We start from the raw sequence: 9623 nt of genomic DNA, 5'->3' as shown, positions 1-9623 counted from the left end.
ATAATCAAAGTAGAAGGGTACTAAATATCCTTTTAAAGTGATAAATAGATCCCCAAACTCATGAATTACACCTGATAGGTAACTTCCAAAATATCACGACATACTGAATTATCAAAGTAGACAGTGGGTACTTATATCCATGTAGGGTGATAAATAGATCCCACACGTTCCACCCGATGGGTAACTTACAATGTATCACGTGACGTGCAGGCTATGAGACGAACGCCAGACCAGCAGGTCTAACAACCAGCGAGGTCGTCAGTGGCTCGCCGGTCAACAGAGAACCTACGTGACCAGATAAGACCAGTGGACAAAGGGTGACCGTTTACCGGTCTTAAACCTTTTGACCGACACATGTTGTTGTGGTCATCATATATAAGCCTCAGTTCCCCTATAGTGTTTCCGTGTACAGGTGAGTAAGAGTGAAACCTATTGGAAAAACATTTCTGTGGAGCACTGTTTGAGGGTCGGTGAGTCTTTGTATGGTCATTTATAGAGTGAGATTTTGTTTAATTTAAATGTTTGTTCTCACTGTATTTGTAAAACTTTGATGATGTGTGTGTGTCGTAAGCCGGCTCGAAATCCGTTCATGCAGAGAGGCTACAGAAGTGTTCATGTAAACAGAAGCGTCTATGCTCGTACGCTACGTATTGGAAAGAAATAGCGCAGAACGAAAGCCTAGTCATCGGCATGTATCCCTAAAGAAATATTTGCTGTGTAAGAACGGGACAGTCGTGTGGTCGTGCGGAGAAATATCGAATGCCATACTTGCATATTTAAATATTTGCTGTATGTGAATGCTGTGCATAAAAGAACACGTTCCCCGGAGTAACTAGATCCATCTGTAAATACCCCCAGGCGGACGGGAGTTTCGCAAGGTGCTATGGATACAATATAAAGAGGAACTGGGTGTATTGAACAGGTGTGAACGGGGCATAAAAACCGGCCACACTGCTTACAAGCACAGAAGACCCGACTGATTCAAGGGACTGACTATAGCCCTACGACACAGTAGGTGTGTAAGTCTAGTGTGTGGGGGTTGGGGTTGGGGTTGGGGGTTGGGGTGAGAGGAGTGGGTGGGTGATTATGGGTGCTGATTATGGGTGCTGAATGTCTCCGTGTCTCTGTGTGCTCCTGTTGAGATGTGTGTGTGTGTGTGTGTGTGTGTGTGTGTGTGTGTGTGTGTGTGTGTGTGTGTGTGTGTGTATATGCATATGGGACTGTGCGTCTTCGTGTGCCCATTGTTTAGTCAGCAGTCTAGAAGTTGGCGAGTCAAGAATGAAACATACAACTTTAAAATGACGTTTCATGTAGATTCTTACATCGTTATCAAGTGACCCATGTGATATTTCGACTACTCCGTAAGTTATAGCTTTCTTATATGTTTTCTCAAGGTTAGTGATTGAAATCTATGTACAAAAGGACATAGGTGAGACAAGTGGGTTACATCTCTCTGACGGCGTCTCGTCTATATATATTTTTTGTAATTTAATGCATTGTCAACAGTGTCTGGTGATGCATTGCACAACTCTATATATGCATGATCACGCTGTATCCATTATTCAAATCGTAAGTGAACCTGTCAATATGGAGTGTCATGTTTATTGATATACTGTATAATTTCAGTGTGGCCTCCGTAGCTCAAGGGGCGGTGGGGTAGCCTAGTGGTTAAAGCGTTTGTTCGCCATGCCGAAGACCCGGGTTCGATTCCCGACATGTGTACAAGCCCATTTCTGGTGTCCCCCGCCGTGATATTGCTGGAATATTGCTAAAAGCGGGGTAAAACCATACTCAGTCACTCCATAGCTCAAACAATGTGGAGTGTGATTTACTTGTAGGTATGTTCAGTAACCACCATTTGAAAACTAATATGAGGTGAGGTGAGGTGAAATTGGGTTTAACGTCGTGCTTGAGAATATTTCGCTCATATGACGACGTGCATGTGTGTGTATGTGTATGTGCGGCTGCTTGTACTAGCCCAGACTTAAGCTGGTTTTATAGTGCTAGCCCACTGAGATACCATGCCGCAGTGAAGCATGAATACCCCACTCAGACACATTCAACTGACTCCGAGCCGACCAGTCCTTGTTGTACCCATTAATGCCAAGCACCAGTCAGGGACCAACAGGTACCATATCTTAACGTCTTTTGGTATGACGCGGTCGGGGATCGAACCCGCGTCCTTCCGCTCTCCGGGCGGACGTTCTAACCAATACACCACGGAGGAAAACTAATATGAACATAATGTGATGAAGAAGAAGGATTTGATGGATGTGGTCATCTAAACATGTTTAATATATCGATCAACTTACTGGTAGATATATAGATATATAGTTTTAGAAAAAAAATGAGTTGCTATTCCATTAGTCGTATGGCAGTAAAAGGATTAATTTTTTTGTAAAGCTTTAGTACTTTCACACTAAATATAAGTTAAGTTTTCTCCAGGATAAATATGTCATATATGTATTAAATATATATAAAGTGAGTGTCAGTATTATATCCTAAATGGATCTGCAATCGGATTTTGGTTCAAATAAACCCATCAAGTCCGTACCAAGCCAAAGTATACTACGTTCACATGGTGACCCCATACGGGGCTATACCTGAGGAAATCTCAACGCAATATGACATAATGTTGGTTTCATGCTTGGTTGCGTCAAGGCCGCGTTCTCCATAGCCTTGTTAGCGCACAGACTAAGTCAGACTTACCACTGAAGTACCGCTAAGATCGCTTTGTGGAACAAAACCTGTAGGGCGACTTGTCGACAGCCTGATTGCGTCACTGATGAGTAAGTAAATTGTACATATGCCCCCCGGGTTCAAAATAAGACTTCAATAGAGGTTTAATGGTTTTATTTCGATTATGTAATAAGAAAACGTTGCAGGTGTTTTGGGCTTGAGAAACCTCACTCGGTTCGCCTGTAAGGTAGTGTTAATCGGAAAGGCTACATACATCCTGTAAATGCGTTGAGTTAGTGAAAAAACAAACTTGATGTACGGGTATAAACTTGTGATAGTTGTACAGTGTTTGTACTTGTAATGATAACAGGATGTTTTAATACACATTACGCAAATTTATAATACATAAATATAAACACTATTATTTTCCAGAATGGTTGACGGCTATTTTGGAGGGGTGTCCACGGCTATCCTAGTTGCCATCTTCATGCTAGGATGTATGTTCTGGGGGCTACTGAGACGATGCGGTGTTTGGAAGGATGGTAAATGGACAAGAAGAGACTGGAGAAACCGCCCAGCTCCACCTGTTCCTCGACACCCAGCAGGAGGTCCAGAAACAAGTCACGTATATCAACAGGATGTGCATTGTGAGTCGTTTCCGGTTGTAACCGGAAATGGGCAAAATTTCAACTCTGGGGACATTTCGATGACACGAAACCCCGCCGCGTACTACGATCCCGCAAACTCTGACAATGTGTTTATTATATCACAAAATGTACTCCCGCCCCCTCCACCGTATACAAGGACGGCAGAGCCAGACCCGCCTCCACCGTATGCTCCGTGAACTTCATGGACATGTGCAACGAGTTTCTGTTAAAGTGACACGTCATTAACTGAATCGTCCAGTTTTCGACTGATTGATCCGAGAGGGGCACCAAGACTATTTGATGAACGTGATCGACTGGAGTCTGGTATTTTGCAATTGTGTTCATAGCTGTGTGTCAGTATACAGATATAATGTATTCTGTGCACATAGTTGTACTTCCAAATTTTACACTACATGAAGAATCAGTATCTAGCGATAAAGTGTGACTCCCAGGTAATTCTGGAGCATAATTGGATTTCATTACCGATGCTTTTAAATGGCGATATATGTCAAGTTAAAGTCGTCACAACAGCTCATTGTATGACCTAGTCTGAAACACGTTTCGTTCCTTTGTTACAACTGGGTTGTTTGATCCAGATTTGATTATTAACAGCGTGACGTGACATGGATGGAATATTGACTGTAAACAATACTCACCTGCGAATTGTTCAACTTGAGTGACAAAAGCGTTTTTTCACACATACCCAAGGCAGCATAGTGATGGCAAAAAGAATGTCAATATTTGTTTTGTGAGACGATTGTCGAGTATGTACGTGTACACACTAAACGTGTGACCCAGTCCCGTCTATTTCACCTAAGTCATAAACCTGTCTGACCCTTATCCCTCACATCGGCAGAAGTAAGCCACTGTGTCTGCCGGGGTGTAGGGTATTGTTCTTGTTACGAGCTCCGAATTAACTGGTTGGCGTATGCCTCTTCCTTGTGAATATGTTATTTTCTAAATAACTTGGGTCACAGTTTAACGTCAGTTGAAGCTGCAGAACTTACGTCATTTATGCATTGTTTATGAGAAGTTCTACCATACAGGTCACTGAGTGAGTGGTTGATTTACGCCGCTGTCAGCAATATCTTACCCACGTCATTTCCGTCTGATATCACGTACGGTCGATAACAAGGACAGCGAGCAAAGACAGCACGGTTTGACAGGTATGACCACGTACAATACTGTACAATCCCGAAATGTACTTTTGACATCAAAATGTGTGTGCGCGTGCGTGCGTGCGCAAGTGGTTGTGTATGTGGTGTCTCTGTGTGGTCAGTTACATTGAAGGTCGTGGTGCAAGTTGAAGGTCATGGCGTTAACATAATCGTGTAGGAGGTCATGATCTTAATATCATCATCTAGAAGGTCACATCATCGTGTAAAGGGTCATAGTGATAACATATTCATGTGGTAATCAGAATGTTCGTTACGTGTGTAAAAGCTGGTGCCATATACGTCATGTATTCAAGTATAAATTTATTAACTCTTGGTTAACACGTATAATATGAAATATTTATGTCACAAAGTTGCGTTTGCCATCGCCGTTTAGAAGGTCATGATCTTAATATCATCATCTAGAAGGTCACATCATCGTGTAAAGGGTCATAGTGATAACATATTCATGTGGTAATCAGAATGTTCATTACGTGTGTAAAAGCTGGTGCCATATACGTCATTTATTCAAGTATAAATTTATTAACTCTTGGTTAACACGTATAATATGAAATATTTATGTAATCGGGGTCCTTAACATGTAAATGGTAAAGTTCGTTAATGTTTGTGTACGCGAATGCTTGTATGGTACAATGTACAGTCTTTCATTGTTTTGTTAATATTTTATATGTGCCATAGGCACTGGTGATTCATTTATATTTTATCGCTGCGTATGGTTGCGTCTGAAAGCATGCACTTATTTGCTGGTAGTGGTTTCGAATACCAGATTGTCTCGGATTAAGACCTTAGGGACCAGCACCCCATGCACTTGGTGTAAGTGATCGCCATTGTAGGATTATATCAGTTCGAGATCTCATCCCACACTGACGCTAAACACACGCATGGAGTCACGTAGCTGGAAATAAACAAGTTCTGATTCAGATTCGGAATAGATGTACGAATTATTCCGTTAGAGGTATAACCAGACATGCTGGCTGGTTTCCTGACATGCTGCGTGTACTTTAAAGTGTCACGATGTTAGAGGGTTACGTCTCTTTGGCATGGGAGGAACTTATGATCATGGAATCGAATCCAAGATTCGTCATTTTTATCTTTATAGGTTGGTGGGACTGTACCCGTGTTTGGTCGTCCCCTTACATCGTGCTGACACATCGTGATGTGACTAAAACCGAAGCGTTCATCCAAACCCATTCACCCAACAAACAATATATAAAGATTCACTCATTCGTGCTATATGTTTCAATGGGCGTGTCCTATCACTAGTGACGGATGAACAAGCTTCACCAGCTAACGAGAAATAACCTCATAACCGATACCTCAGACTGAGTACATAATTACATGAACAGTGCAATCGGTATTATGTTGTTCGTATAAAGGTCCAGAATGTGAAACCTTGTTAGACCGGACCTCGTTAATACGGAAACCCCTCTTTGTGGACACTTCTGTGGCAATGTCTACATAATAGTTCTTTATGAAAGAACACCCGTTGTTTTTATATGACTGTAATTTGGCTGTCTTTGTTGATGTGTATTACTACCCACGTCTTTCCAATTATGGGTATTCTTTATCTTGGTTGGAGTAGTATACTTGGGAGCATTTCCTTAAGCATTTCCTTGTGATTTCGTCAATTTGGAAATTTATCCTGTTATTATGTTCCTTTCACGGGGATATCCGGTTTAACGGGTGTCACACTGTCCCAGAGATACTGTAGACAGTTATAGCTATTGATGACATAATCGCTTGGCATAATCGGGCTTCCCTGTGATCAACGCGTGATGGTCGACATTGAAATGTACCGTTATGTCGGAAGAAAATTTGCTGTGTAAATGGAACTGTTAACTTTGTATATGTGGCGCTGTACATGAACATTGATATCATCCCATTTATATAACATTTTACATTGTCCTGATAAATAGTTCCTTTATATACAAATGTCATGTTGAAATGTATTCTTTCAGCCGCTATACACACACCTCATCTACAACATCCTTTAAAATATATTGTTTTGTTTTATACGAATAAAGTTTGTTAAATGATATGTGTTTTGCTTCTTCGAGAGCCTCAGTCAAGAACACATGAATAGAAGAGTTATAAGAATGAGTGAATTTGTTGGTTTGTTCTTCAACGCCGCACTCAGCGATATTGCCGCTATCTGTAAATAATCTAGTCTGGACCAGACAATCCCGTGATCAACACCATGAGCATCGATCTACGCGATTGGGATACAATGACATGACAAGAACACATTGACCTGCCTCTTTAAAGGATAGAATTGCTTTACACCCATGGGCTTAACATTCAGTACAGCTTTGGAGCAAGTCAGACACCATCAACATTGACGAAGTCAGCGAGTCTGACCACCCGATCCCGTTAGTCGCATCTTCCGACAAGCATAGGTTGCTGAAGACCAATTCTATCCCGGATCTTCAAGTGTACATACATTATGAACACTCGATCCTCACTGTGTCCCCTCCTACAATAAGCCAGGACCAGCACCACTACAGACAGACAATCTATTACGCATGTGAAAATCCGGATTTAAAAACAACAATAGATAATGGACACAAGAATATCGCATTCCCTTTATGTGACCTTGCGGTTCCAGGCATAATCACAGTGACGGAAACAACCGATTACTGTCAGTGACAAATGTCCGTCACCGGATGTTGACGCATAACCAAACAGTACTTCCGGCTGATGATCGCGCGTGATGTCAGCAATCCTGGTAAATGTTGACAGGTCACATGCACTAAGGTCTTGTGACACCGTGACCTTTGTATTCTTGGACCTGTGAAGATCCACTATCGTATTGGTCGTAACTAATTCTGAATGTCGTAAAAGGCGACAATGCGTTTCGTATGAAGCGCTTAGCGGAATCTGGTGGTCAGGCTACCTGGTTTGGTTGATGCTTGTGATCATATCCCGCAAGCTTGGATCCATGCTCATGATGTCACTCACTGGATATGCTGTTCCAGACTCGCATATTTACAGACGATAATCATACCCTCGAATACTTCTGAAAGCAGTGTTAAAAAACGAACAAAACATTTTCTTAGATCGACAATTGCCTGATTTGCAAACCGTCTCCGATTGTTTCAAACTGTGGCATTGTCTTTCGTAATCAAGAAAATCTTAGAATTTCTATCGTTATCATTTGAAAGAATCGTGCTGCCAATTTCTTTTATTTCATTTATATCAACATCATTTCACGATTATTCAATTAAAAGAAATTGTTTCGTAACTTGACCCGACTTAAAAAGATCCAAGCGTATTCGACACTATCTACCACACAAGGGCACGTATATAATGTACGAATCAAAGATCACAGCAACTCCGTCAACAAAATGCGAGTCCAAATTAACAAATCCCATGTGCACTCACTTGTACTCTGCCTTACTAAAATTCTCCCCTGTTAGAATTGGTCATGCTCCTGTTGATGTTTCTCGTTGAGGAAGACTAACGGGATCGGGTGGTCAGGCCCGTTAAACAGTTTGATGCATGTCATTGTGTCCAAATTACGTAGTACTAAAATCCTCATACGTTTACTCACAGACTCGTTTAATGAGAGACTTCTGTCATGTAGCTGGATCATTGTTGTGGGTCGTGTAAAAAACAACAAACAGACAAATGCTAAATTATAAAGTCATGACTGAGTTATTTTTACGCCGCACTCAGTAATATTCCACCTATGTGGCGGCGGTCTGTTAGTAATCGAGTCTGGACCAGACAATCCAGTCATCAACAGTATGAGCATCGATCTACCCAACTGAGATACGATGACATGTGTCAAATAAGCCTGACCACCCGATCCCGTTTGTCGCCTCTTACGACAAACCTGGAATGGAAGGTTGGAGGTCATTCTGGACTCGTGCAACTGGGAACCGATGACATGTGTCAACCAAGTCAGCGAATCTGACCAGCCGATCCCGTAAGTCGCCTCTTACGACAAGCATGAGTCCAAGATTCCAGGTTATTTCAGCACCACGACCCACGTGAATAAAACACCTAAAACGTGCTTCATTTCAATCATCAACCCGATCATAACATGCAGTGATGGGACTTTAATGCTGTTCAAAACGGTGTTCAGCCAGTTCACCCAAAGCACATTAAGACCATACTTATACACTAAATTTATAACACTTGTAGCTGACGTCTTAATATAGGGGGCGGTGGGGTAGCCTAGTGGTTAAAGCGTTGGCTCGTCACGCCGAAGACCCGGGTTCGATTCCCCACATGGGCACAATGTGTGAAGCCCATTTCTAGTGTACCCCGCCGTGATATTGCTGGAATATTGCTAAAAGCGGCGTAAAACTAAACTCAGTCAGTCTTAATATAGACCAGTGCCTCTCAGCCGAGTGTGACACGAAAGTGATAGCAGTTTTTCGTTCGTACAAATTAAACAGATTAACTGGTTGATTAAAAGAGTAGCTTCGCTTGGACGTGCCGGGATCTGCTTGTCGTTGATTCGAATCCCAATTGCCATCATTATTCTGTTAGCGCCGTGTCCGTGGGTTTCCTTAAACTGATAGACATCAACTATTCAGCCATGTCTATTTTCTCTTCCTCCATTTAAGTGAAATAGCGACCGTAAACCCAAAGTCCTTACTCCCCAGCATCCCAGTAACCTCGAGTCGCCGTGGTTGTCAGAGTGGCTTAGTTCTGCATGGGACCGCTATCTAATATGAAGATCGAGTTATGGCCCTTTAACGGTATAGAAAGCTATCCCAGGATTCGAATCCAAGTTCTACGTAATTGTGTTTCCACGAGCACCCCTCATCATACAGATGAGTTGGACACACACAAAACAGAGCATGTGGATCCCGATCATGTGTTACTCTGCAAACGGATGATTATTTGAATTATAATTAAATGAAGCGGTGCATTTTCTTCCTTGTTAATAATCTATTTCCCTGTTTTTACAAGCGACCGAATAATATCAAATTACCTGCACGTATCCCACTTGAAGTAATACGTTGTCATATTCGCGACATCAATCTTTTTCAGCGATCCGTCCCTACACTTTTCCGTAACTACTTTGGTTTCTCGACAAAAGGAATCGATTTCAGTCGTGGTCAGATACTCGGTAAACAGAAACAAAGACAAAGTCTATGCTGGTCCTATG

The 9623-nt window shown here is 42.0% G+C and overlaps 1 long non-coding RNA gene across 1 annotated transcript; it reads left to right on the top strand.

The window, feature by feature from the left end:
• Positions 1 to 210: 210 nt before the first annotated feature.
• On the top strand, positions 211 to 4268 carry LOC124276220. The gene is made up of 2 exons (XR_006898452.1): positions 211 to 412; positions 3112 to 4268. It is a non-coding gene; the product is annotated as an uncharacterized LOC124276220 (long non-coding RNA).
• The last annotated feature ends 5355 nt before the right edge of the window (positions 4269 to 9623 follow it).

The sequence above is a fragment of the Haliotis rubra genome, unplaced genomic scaffold (genome assembly GCF_003918875.1).
Source record: "Haliotis rubra isolate DU_JTF1 unplaced genomic scaffold, ASM391887v1 Scf207, whole genome shotgun sequence".
In the NCBI taxonomy this organism is placed as follows: domain Eukaryota; kingdom Metazoa; phylum Mollusca; class Gastropoda; order Lepetellida; family Haliotidae; genus Haliotis; species Haliotis rubra.
Note: the sequence above shows the minus strand (reverse complement) of the source record. Positions and strands in the feature narration are given on the sequence as shown.